Source organism: Trichosurus vulpecula, chromosome 5, assembly GCF_011100635.1.
Source record: "Trichosurus vulpecula isolate mTriVul1 chromosome 5, mTriVul1.pri, whole genome shotgun sequence".
Taxonomy (NCBI): Eukaryota; Metazoa; Chordata; class Mammalia; order Diprotodontia; family Phalangeridae; genus Trichosurus; species Trichosurus vulpecula.
Genome location: NC_050577.1, coordinates 204640659 through 204653402, shown reverse-complemented (window position 1 = coordinate 204653402; position 12744 = coordinate 204640659). Strand labels below are relative to the sequence as shown.

The following is a 12744-nucleotide window of genomic DNA, read 5'->3' as shown; positions in this document are numbered from 1 at the left end:
AAAGTCATCTAACTCTAGACCCAAGACTTTCTACTGTACACTGTTCCACTTCCTCCTAGTGTTTGTGGGTTTTCCTCTCATAATACCAAAAAGAACAAAATAGATTACATTTGAATAGGCAAGAGACTTATTCTTGATAGGAGTTATCTCTGAGTTAACTATAACATCAGAGCCTTAATGCTTCAGAGCTAAAACTAGAATTAGTAAAATAAAGTAAAAATGAGGAAAAACATGTTGTATAATTAAAAAATATGCTGTTCAGTAAATAATTGAAAGCCAAAACTGAGAAATAGAGAACAGAAGTGACATCTATACCAACTATAATCATTTTATCTAAAAGTTTAACATAAATTAATTACTATAGCAAGTAGATGGAAAGAGCATAGAAAGCATCTTAGTCAGCAAACACTTGCTTGACAAATAGAGAAATGAATGCCAAAGAGAACACCAATTTAGAATATATACTCATTTGTAAAATCTTTTGAAAAAGGAATCATTAAATTAACAAATCTTTATTAAATACTGACTATGTATGTGTGAAGCACTGTGCTAAATTCTGGGGGTGCAAAGAAAAAGCAAAAACATTCGCTGCTCTCAAGGAGTTTATATTCTAAGGGAGGAGATGATGAATGATAATGAATAAAATGGACACTAAAGCAGAGAGAAGCAATGAAGGGCAAAGCCAGTTTAAAGATAGTTTGAGAAGGTCATCTTAAGATCATTACATGATAAAAATAGAAGAAAGATTACAAACAGAAGATAAAGTGAAAAGATCTTCGAAAATGATTTTAACAAATTGTTTTCTTCATCAAGGACAGTGGAATATCCACATTTAGACCCAAACATCACAGCCCCAAATGTACTTAAAAAGAAGGCAAAAATGTCACCAAAAAGAATAGCAGGATTGAATCAAGGGTAAAGAGAGGAGACCTGTGGTGATGGCAAGACAATTTCAATGGCTTTGAGGGACTGATGGATGAGGTATCTGAAGGAAGTTAAGATACTAAAGGCATTGAAAAGATTTTGGACCTTATTAATACACAAAAAGGTCACTGAGAGAACATCAATAAATACTATCTTACTCTCATATCTGTATGAAATCTTTATTAGTCATACATAAACAAATAAAAAGCAGAGTATTATTAGGGAACAGGTAGGCTTTCCCAAAAGATTTTCAACAATGGACTACATCTTTGTCATTTTACCATGAACTCAAAGACATAGAAATTATAAGATCCCATTGTACTACGTGTTGATTTCAATAAAGTATATGATTTGGTAGAACAAAAGGCCACTTTTTGGTGACATGACTTCTCCCATCCAAAAGTCAAAATTACATAAGATTCTTTGGAAGATTTAATAATAGTAATGAGCCTGCTCAGCCACTGTCTGATAATAGACAACAAGCAAGGCCTAAAGCAGGAAGATAAATGCTGGTCAAAAGTATTCACTACTGCAATGGAAGAGATTCAGCACATAGTTCAGATTAAAAAGGGATTCCCAGTGGATGATGAGGATTCCCCAGACGCTCCTCTTTGTGGGTGACATGCTGATTGCATCGAGCCATAGAACATTGTAGATTGTCCTCAAAGGCATTAACCTGTCTGTGTACATAAGAAGACCAAAGGGATAATATATGTCATTGCTCAGGTTTCCATATGCAATTGTATGGATATCTATAGAGTTTGCCTGACAATATTTATATCTCAAAGTGAAAATACAAATGAGCAAGAGCTGAAAAGGAGGAGGACTTTTGTCAAGCAAGACCAAGGGATGAACAGCCAGAACTCTCCACCAGCATCCTTCCAATGCCAGGACAACGAGGAAGGACTCAAGCACATCTGGTGAAGTTCCCATAGTGAACTTAGAGGAGAAAGTTAGAGTCGTATAAAATGGTCAAAATGGGTGGGCTGTGATCTGTGTTATTACAGGGGCCTCCAGATCAATGAGGTCCATTTGAGTATTCATATAGTCACACCAGAGCCTCACTTCCTTAAGAAGCAGTATGATATAGTAGAAAGAGCAGCAGTGGGCTTTAGAATCAGAGGTCCCAGGTTTTAAAACTGGCTCTGCTGCTTAGTATTTGTGTAAACTTGGACTAGTCACTTAACCACCATAGGCGTCAGTTTTCTCATCTGCATAGTGAAAGAGTAGGACTTCAAGATATCAAAGTCCCTTCCATCTATAATCCCATAACATAAAGATTAGACTGTCCAATGTGTCTAGGATTAATTAAAGCTGGGGAAAAAACCTATAGGAAGAAAGATCAGTAGCATACAATAATTCTGTAGCAATAATCACAACTACTACAATAATTCAAAGGAGAGGTGCTGGATTCTGGTAATCGAAGTTGATTGAATACAAAGTAGAAAAAAGGAGACTGATTCAAGAGATGTTTCAGAAAAAGAATAGACACACTTGGCAACTGACTAATCAGTCAATAAGCATTTATTAAATTCTTATCATGTGCTGGGCACTTATTCATCTTTCATTTTTAAAGTGGACTGATGACATCACAGAATGGTATCTTGACTTAAATATGACTTGGATTTAAGTGAGGCAGAGTTGCACAAAGTGATCAGTCTCACTCTCTGAATTTCAGAGTCATCCAAGTCCAGTGGCAGGACAAAAGTCAAGATGCAATGGGTGCAGTGGATAACCTTGGCACCTTTGACATCTGACCAAACTCTAAGCGCTCCACAGTGCCTGCTTCAGCTGCCTTCAGGGCCATTGGAACAAACTGTTCTAGTCTGCCCATTCCACCAGGGCAAGTCTTCACATGCTTGGGGTAGTGTTGCAACAATCTGCTAATGGCTGCTGTAGGGATGTAAGACCCAGCAACAACCAGCACACACAAAGCTGCCAACACAGGTTCTTTTGATGTGCTTTACTAAGGAAAACAACGTTAAGGGGTTAACAATCTTACTTTAATCCAACATACAAATATCATTCACTCAGCTCAGGGGGAAAAGCCAGCATCCCGAACTGCAGAGCAAATACAAACAAATTACAAACATACATTTATGAACAGACCAAATACAATTCATGGTTACCAAGGAACCATCAACATTTGAGTTCAGCCGGGAGCTCAACAACAGCTGGCCCAGAGTCATGTGCCACTCTTGCTGTGGCTCAGAGCTCCAAAGGAGAAGGCCAACCTCTGCGTTTATATATCTTGTTTAGGGTCAAAGGTGAGTCACACATGCAACTCACCCACATGACCTAAAATCATCACAAAAATGTGACTTAAACCCACATGGTCTAAAAGCCTCTGATGTCACAAACGTGCCACTCAAACCCAGGTAAACTAGGCCTTCCCTTAAGGCAAGGAGGTCGTCAAGGACTCCTAATTTAATCAAGGAAACAAAGACCAAAATCTTCAAGGGCACTTGGTTGAATAAGTGCTAAAAGCCCATCTTGATTCCCGATACAGGTAGATACCCCTCTAAGTCACCAACAGGTCTGAGGCCCATCAGCTACCCTCAACCTGGTATAACCCAGGGATGGGAGAGGTAACATATGATGGACAAGGGAAAAGTCCTAAATGACATTTAAATTTTCAGTCTGCCTAATAAAGACAATAATACCATTGATAGAAAGAGAGAAGGTCTCCAGGCAGTTTTTGAGGAGGCAGATGATAGGTTTGTCTTGAGACATCCAGAGTTTGCAGGACAGCAGCCTGTTTAGGTGAAGCTATCCAGCAGGTAGTTGAAAACACAGAACTGAAACTCAGAAGAAAGGCTGGGGCAAAATATTTCAAAATGGGAATTATCTAAGTGACATTTATGTAACACTCTAATGTTCGCAACACGTTTTGATTTGCAAATATAATCCTGATTCCAGGCCCAATATTTTTTCTACTACCCAGGGGAATCATTGACTATAAGGAGACAAATATAAATATGATGAGAATAAATATAATTGCTATAATGTAGTGGAGAGGCTCAGGATTTAAAATTAAGACTGAGGTTCTTCTACTCTCCTGCCATGTGACTATGAGCAAGTCACTTAACTTCTATGATAGCTGAAGATTCCCAATGGCTTATGGCCTCTTCACTGGGTCTTAGAGATGCAGAATTCTAATAAGAGATAGAAAGAATCACCTCTAGCCTGCCCTACCCTCCACCCAACCCAGGAATTTTGCCGGGAGACCCCTGGAGTGCCATGGAGATCCTGGGATAGGCAGACCAGTACAAGGGGAAGGCAAAGAGCTGAGGGAAGAGCCCAGGAAACTCTTGGAGCCCTCTGGGCTGTTCCAGCACTCTCTGTCTGAGCTTAGCTCTGGAATCTTCCCTGAGGTCTTGGATAGTTAGAGAGACTTTGGCCCAATATTACCAAAACTCAGCCCAGCCCAGCCCAAACCTTCTGCAAGCCCTTGGATGGCTGCCTGTGCCCAGGTCTTGGGGGAGCATCCTCAGGCCAATCTGGGTGAGTCCAATGTAGCACTCTGATCCAGGCAGAGTCTGGGGAAGCCCAAGCCTAGTGGTGCCCTAGTCTATTTCTAGCCAAGTTTAGAAAGCAGCCTTAGGTGGATCCAATGGGGTCTAGTGTTGCATAAGTGGCCCAAGCCCAGCTGAGGGAGATGGGCACTGGGCAGAATTGATTCCTGAGGCCTGTCAAGGAGATCCAGCATGGGAGTAACCCCTGGACCATGCAGCAGGGGGAATGACCCTGGAAAGAATTTATAATGGGGTGAAGTTTTAGAGCCCTATGTCAAGAGAGGCCTATGTAAAGTCCAGTTCTGGAGCCTTCCCAGAATCCCTTGAAGTAGTATCCTAGTTTGGCTGACTACCTCAGGATCACACATGTCCTGGCTACACCATTCAATTACAAGCACAGCTCCTCTCCTCCCACCTTAAGTAAATCAAAGAAAACTCTAAACAATATGAGGAAATACTTGAGATTCCCAGGGGTAAACTTCAAATAGAATAGTGACTCTAGAATAATTCCAGGCAAAACCTTAGAGGAAAAAAACGTTCTGGCCACAGAGACTGCAGAAGTAGTTGGAAGAAATGAAATAAGAAATACAGAATGGACAGTCTAGGGAGGAAAGGATGACAAGAAGTTTAATGCTCTGAAAACTCACTCAAGCAGTGAATGCTCTGAAAATTAGAATGAGCCAGAAAACAAAAACTCAATAAGGTAGAAAGAAATATGAAAAGAAAACCAAAAATTGAAAAAAGAAGAAAATTATATAATCTTGAAAACAACTGACCTGGAAAACAGGTCAAGAAGCAACCCAAGAATTATCAAATTATCTGAAAAATATAGTCATAAAAAAGTATGAGTACCATGTTTTAGGAAATTTTCAATTTAAAACTGCCCCAAAATCTTAGAAGCAAAGAGCAAAGTGAAAATAAAAAGAACGCTGGTCACTTCTTGAAAGAAACCCCAAAATAACTCACAGGAGCCAAAGTACAGAACTCCCAAGTCAAGGAAAAAATATTTTAGGCAGCCAAAAAGGAGTTCAAATACCAAGGAACAAAGATAAAGATTACACAATACTTGACAGCCACCACTTAAAGAAGAGGGAAGCTTAGGATGTCATATTCCAAAAGGCAAGAGATAAAGATTTACAACAAAGGATAACTTAGCCAGCAAAACTAAGTATAATCCAAAAATGGTGAAATGGATCTTTAATGTAATAGAAGATTTCCAAGCATTCCTGATGAAAAGGCCAGAACTGAGTAAATGTTTTGAAATGGAAATACAACTGCCAAGAGAAACAGAATGGTACATATATTTGTTTAATTGAAAGGAAAAATGTGAAGATGAATTGTTTGCGTGTTAATGGGGGGGGGGATAAGAAACAAATAAACACTCAGCATACTAATATTTTTAAGGGTCATAAAGAAAGGTTAAAATGTCAGAGCATCTGTGGATGGTTTTATTTATGTTTATGTAAAAAAAATGACAATTTTACTTAACTTTATGTAATACAATTGATGGGGTGCTTGTGCTTGAACCCTAAGTCCAACATCACTTTTCCCCTTAGCCTCTGCTTGGGTGCCTGTGCCTGAACTCCAGTTCTAAAACCACATCTCTCCCTAGGTTCAAAGCATTGGCCCTACCAGTCTCTCTCTCTCTAGCTAAAGGGCAGTGTGCCCCAACTAACTTACCTCTGCTTCTTCCTCAGTAAGCAGCTCTGCCCAATTACAAATTGATTTCCAGATGATACACTGAGTCTAACATGTATCCTAGACACAGTCAAATGTATGCTCCCCTACATTAATCTTGTCTAACAAGACACTTGATGGAATCCACCTGGATCTTCCCAGTCAGCCATTAACTTTTGGTGACTTAGTGACGTTTCACAGTCAAAAGCACACCTACACCTAACCCCCCTCCCCCCATGGGCTATTTCCCGGTGAACTCTGGGTAAGATACCTGCTCAGTAGATACAAAAAGTGCTTGTTCCTTTAAGAACTGACAACTCCTTAACCATGCTCAACCACTCCCTAATCCCACCCCAAAACACCTAATTGACAGGCTTCACCCCTAAATCTTGTACTTAAACTTTCCCTGTAGCCCTGTATGGTTGCAGGTTCCCTAAGAACTCTTGCCCACTGAAAAGCGTAATAAACCTTTGCCTCCTTGACTTAAAGAATGCTTGGGTCTGTGAATTCATTCTAGGCAACCTGGGAACTTTGGTTTGGGATTCCTACATCCCTGAATTCCATTTCTTGCTCAACATCCAAATTAAATTACTAAAAAATTATGTTACTGAGTCAGAAAAAAATAATAACAGTTCATCTGGAAGAGCAGAAGTTCAGGAATTTCAAGGAAACCAGGGGGGAAAGATCTGAAGGAATTAGATTCAGTAGTAGCATACCTTAAACCATATGATACAGTGAGAGCAGTGTTGAAGTGTAAAATGGATAATTTTGATTATTTTAAATTAAAAGTTTCCTATATAAATAAAGCCTATGTAGCCAAGAATAGAGGGATTACAGGAAAATTGGGGAAAAAACTCTCATAGACAATCTCCTAGATAGAATATAATTGGATCAGAATATTCTTGTGGTATAGGAAATGATGAGCTGGTAGATTTAGAAAAACATGGAAAGACTTGGACTAATAAAGGAAGATGCTATCTGCCTACAGAGAAAGAGATGACAAGTAGAAATAAGCATAATGTGGTCTTACATATATGTGTTTGAGTATATATGTGTATATATATGAATCTTTATGGATATCTATGTATATGTATGTCTATATGTATGTGTGTATATACACATATATACATATACATATGCATATACATATGTATATATATATACATATATATATATATACACTTATGTGCTTAATCGTAGCCTTCTTGGGGGGAGGGGGAAAATAAAGTAAAAAGTGCACAGCAGAGGACAAAAGAACACATACAAGGAAGCAAAGAAAAGATAGCTTGGAAAATAATTTGTAGTATTTATTGTACAGTTTTTCTTGAAATAGAAATGCATTGCTTTATACTGAATCCTCTCTTATGTTCTGCGGTGAACATGGCAATATTTTTTTCTTTTCATATTTTGTATTTAAGTTTAAAATAAAAAGTAAAGCAAAAACAAAAACAAACAGTATATGGTCAGAGAGGAAGGGGTAGAGGAAATGGACATTCCATCAACCTCACTTTTACCTGAATTGGATAAAGAAAAATAAGACACAATTACACATACCCCTGTAACCAGAATGGACTTTGTTTTCTTTGAATGTCTCAGCTTACGTCATTGAGCTTCCCTGGACACTGGGGCTTGCTCTTCCAGGGCAGGAAGCCCAGCGACCATGCCAGGAATCAGAGAATTTCCTGTGTGATGAGTCATGGGGCTGGCTGAGGGGAGGTGTGTTAACCTGGTCTACGCTAGGGGGAGGGGCCAAGTCAAGAACCAATCGGCCCTGGTCGTTCAGGTGGCTCTTGATGATGTCAAAAACGCTATAAGAGGTGAGAGGACAGCTTGAAGATCCTCTCTTCCTTTTCCGGTTGGAGCCAGAGATGCCTACAGCCGAAGCTGAGCTGCCGGTAGCAGAGCTGACTGGAGTGCTGAGCAAGGACTGGAGGCCAGTGGGTAATCTTCTTACCGTAGAGGGGAAGCAAGCATATGATTTTGCCTTATACTATCTTACTTCTCTGTGGCCTCCTGGTTACCCTTGTGAGGAGGACATATTGGGCCTGGAAGCTTTTGATGAAAATATCAAAATGGGGACGCTGGTTTGTGGGCTTGTTACTGTGGAGTGTAAATACATGCTTTAGTTCTCCTGCCTTCTGCCTAGAGAATTCCTTATATCCTGCAGTTCCGGACCTTTTAGGCACATATGAGATTCTCTTTGAAATCATAAATTCTGCCTTCCTAATATAACCCCCTCCCTACCCTATTAATTCATACATCCCACACAAAGAGACTTTTGTATAGAAATGTATCTAACTAAAAAAGGAAATGGAAGAGTACAGGGACAAGGAAAAAGTAGAAAGGAGTCTAAAGGGGAGAGCAGGATAGGTAAGGGAATAGTCACAAAACAAATAAACTCAAAAGTTGGAGGGAGGTAAGTAGAGGGAAGATTAGAAGGAAAAGAAGAAAGAATAAAACCTGGTAGAATTAGAGGCAAGGGAAAGAGAAGAGCTCCAACAGGGAGAAAACGGACCTCTTCACTTGTATATGATAACAACAGTCAAACAAACACCCTTTCTTCTACCAACTGCTCACTGTAAAAAGGGAGGTGGGAGCAAAGAGAAGAAAAACTACAACAGGACAAGATGAAAGATCCTCCATTAATAGTTCTGTTGCAAAAATAACTTCTCTAAATTCTGTTATTCCCTCAAGCTACTATTGTTCCAAATCTTTCCTTCGAACCACTGTTATGGATCTCAAAAGACTAAGTAGTCTGTACTCAAAGAAAGGATCCATTTTGGCACCATACAGTCTGACTTGGGTTGCTTCAGTTTCCACATCTCCAAAATGAGCATGATCAATAGCATATCTTCTTCATGAGATTTTAATGGGAAGGTGTTTTGTAAACCTTAAAATGTTACATAAATGTGAGTTATCATTGTAGGGGACTTATCTTTAAACTACCCCCTCCCTCATTCCAGAAGACCCAGAATGTAATCACAAGGAATGAATGAGGTACTTAATTGTAAAGGTGTGTCTGTGCCCTCATCCCTTTGTGATGTATAAAAAAAAATTCTCTGACAAAATCAAAGAAAGTAATGTCATTGGACAAGTAAAAATTTGACATGCATTTGCTGTATTTATATAGCAAAACCCTAAGAACAGGAGTTTGGTTCAGCCAGGGAGAGAGGGGACTTGTGGAGGAGACCCTGAAGGGGAGGAAAGAAGGGAATTTCGTTCTCCTTACTCTCCTATCAGCCACAATGTCTCACAGAGACTTACCCAGAAGGAAAAACCCTGTCTGGCAGTTTGAGAGAGTTCATGGCACAACTGAGACAGGAACAGGCAAACGTGGATAAAGATAGTCATCCAAAAGGGAAGATAACTTAGGGGAACAAAGTCCCTGGAAGAAGAGAAGAGGTTTGTGTAAAGAGGAGCAGACCCTAAGAACCTAGCTAAACAACCAATCCAGCAGAGTTGTTGCATTCAAGGGAGCTCAGTGAAAAGGAATTGCCGTCCCTGTAGTACCGAGAGTTGTGAGATGATCTTCCTATATGTATGTCTTACATATGTGTCTCACTACTATCATGTTCTAAATTTGAGCCTATTCTTCTCACGGATGATATTTGTATTTGTGGGATAATATACTCCAGGATTATGGGGGGGGTATGTTTTATAACTAATATTGTTTTACTATGCTTTCCTAGGAAATACCTTTAGCTAATTGTCTATTGACTGGATATTTATAGGAAGTACACCAATCGCAGCTTGTGAGCTATAGTGAGCTTTCCACAGAGTGCCCTTGAACCCAAGGTAGCAGCTGTTGTAGTTGCAGGAATATTCTAGAAAGGATGTTAAATGATAATAATAAATGTTATCATAAAAGTTTATGACTGTAATATTATGTTGTTGTTGCTGTTAGAAGAGAAGAAAATCAAGGAAAAGCCTTGGGGAATGGCTACATTTAGGGTGTAAGAGGAGTAAGAAAAGTCAGTAAAAATATTAGAGAGATAGGAGAAAATGCAGTATAAAGGACAGAATTGTGGGTGTGGTGGCAGAACTCGTACATGCAGTAAAAATCAAAGAGGATGAAGACTTTTTAAAAATGCAATTGGCTTTGGCAATTAAGAGGTCATTTGTTACCTTTGAAAGAACAATTTCAACTGGTTTATGATATCAGACGCCAAATTGTAAGGGGCTGAGGTGAGTGGATGGTACAGGAGATGAGTATAGACTAATCTTTTATTGTGGACTGATTTTTTCGATTGTTGAGCCATAAAAGGAAGAAGAAAGTTGGGACAGTAGCTTGAGGAGCTATCAAAGGGAGGTATTTTTAAGACAGGGGAGCCCCGAATGTCTTTGCAGAGGCTTCCTGGAATGTTAGAGTGCTAGACTTGGAGTCAGGAAGCCTTGGCTTCAAGTCCTGCCTTTAAAACTTATTAGCTATTTGACAATGGATAGATAAGTCACTTAATCACTCTGAATCTCAGTTTCCTCTTAAATGAAATGGAAACAGCACCCACCTCACAGAATTATTGTGAGGCTTGGCTAAGTCAATATAGATAAGGGCTCTGTAAAACAAGTGTTCCGTTAACTTTAAAGAGCTATTAAAATGTCAACTATTTTGTAAATGAAAAAAATAGGTGCCCCTAAATTAGTGAAAGACTAATTAAATTATAGTATATGAATTTAATGGACTCTTCTTGCTCCTAACAAAAAACAAAAATGAGAAATTAAGGGAAACATGGGAGGACTTGTATAAAGTGAAACAGACCCAAGAGAACAATAAACACAATGACTATGATAATACAAATGATTAATGAGATTACGAAATAAAAAACCAGTTGAATTATGTTCTCTGTCCTAGAGAACTGGTAAGGAAATATGCCACCTTTCTCTCAGTGAAGGCATGGAGACTGCAGACAGTGCAATATCAGATGTGGTTGCTGTGTCAGGTGGTGATCAGTGGATTTTTAAAACTTTTGTTTTACCCTCTAGTTCTAAAACTTCAGGGCAATGCTCCTTAATTTCTTGAAGTATAGTTCCTAGACTCTTTTTTTAAGTCATAACTTTCAGGTAGTCCAACAATTCTTGTATTATTTCTCCTTGATCTGTTTTCCAGGTCAGTTGTTTTTCTAATAAGATGTTCTCTTCTATTTTTTTATTCTTTTTATTTTGTTTTATTATTTCTTGATGTCTTTTTAAATTTTTTTTTGTTTTTAAATTTATTTATTTATTTTTAATTTACATTTAGTTCTACAAGCTTTTGAGTTCCAAATTTTCTCCTCCTCCTTCCCTTCCTCTCTCCCCAAGATGGCGTGCAATCTGGTATAGGCTCTACATTTTTGATATCTTAATAAGTCATTAGCTTCCCTTTGCCTGATTCTAATGTTTAAGGAGTCATTTTCTTCAGTAAGTTTTGGGATCTCTTTTGTCCAATTGGTGGACTTTCTTTTCACAGTTTTCTTGCCTGGTTTTACCAGGGTGGCTGCTGCATATGCTACAGCTTCTTGGAACCACAGGTGAAAGTTAAGTGACAGGTGGACATCAAAGGTGGATAAGCAGTCTTGAAAAGTGCTGTGCAAGCCCTCAAACCAGACGTGCCAGTCCTCCCCAGACACCCCAAACACCACAATAGGGTAGGTAGGTGGTGCAATGGATAGAGTGCCAGGCCTAGAGTCAGCAAGAACTAAATTCAACCCAGCCTCAGACACTTGCTGACTGTGTAACCCCGGGCAAGTCACTCAAGCCTATGTGCCTCAGTTTCTTCATCTGTAAAATGAACTGGAGAAGGAAAGGTAAACCACTTCAGTATCTTTGCCAAGAAACACCCCCCCCCCATAGGGTCACGAAGAGTTAGACACAACTGAAAACAATGATAGAAAATAGAGGAAAGGATGAAACTCCTAAGATATCTACAGGATTGAGCACAGACTGGGTGAGTGCAGTTACAGAGGGGTGGTGGCCCTGCTGGTTATGGTCACTGGCAGGAGAACAGAGTCCCTTGTTTGACTTCTGGGGCAGAGGAGTGGGCTGACACTTGCAGCCTCCTGAGGGGCCACAGGGAGCAAGAACTTTTGTGGTGACAGTGGTTCTGGGGGCCCTGGTCCTGGCTCAGGGGTGGAAAGGAGCACCTGAGGTTACTCATAGACCAAGGTGTGAGCCTCAGGAGCAGTAACCACACCTGTCCTTGGATTATAGACATTGATAGAACCCAAAAGTCAAACACGATGGATGAAGCCATACGCAAACCAAACACCAGAGAGATAAAAAGTGTCTAAATCTTCAAATTGAAGTGATGGAGTAAGCTCTTAATGTGGACAGTCACCCTTAGGGATATCTAAGACATTTTCATGCATCTTGTTGGCATAAGCCTGGTCCCAACCAGTACCACTCCAAACTCATCAAATCTATCTCCACTATATATTTAGTATAATTTATGTTTATGAGGAAGGCATGTACGGCCTATCATTCTCCCACCTTTATCCAAAAAGTGGTTTTACCCCTATGTAGTGACTCCTCAAAACCCTTCACCTCCTTAAGGGTTCCATGTCTAACCCAAATAAGGTTACCTTTCTTTCTGTGTCCAACCTGAAAAGTCCTATTGTCACCCCTATTTGGTCCAACGGTAAAAACTAAATGGGTT

At 39.5% G+C, this 12744-nt stretch overlaps 1 protein-coding gene across 3 annotated transcripts in view; it reads right to left on the bottom strand.

Annotated features, from left to right (window-relative positions):
* Nucleotides 1–12744, bottom strand: part of CACNA1C (calcium voltage-gated channel subunit alpha1 C) — a 1048429-nt gene that overhangs the window by 947671 nt on the left and 88014 nt on the right. The gene's annotated exons all lie outside the window — the stretch shown is intronic.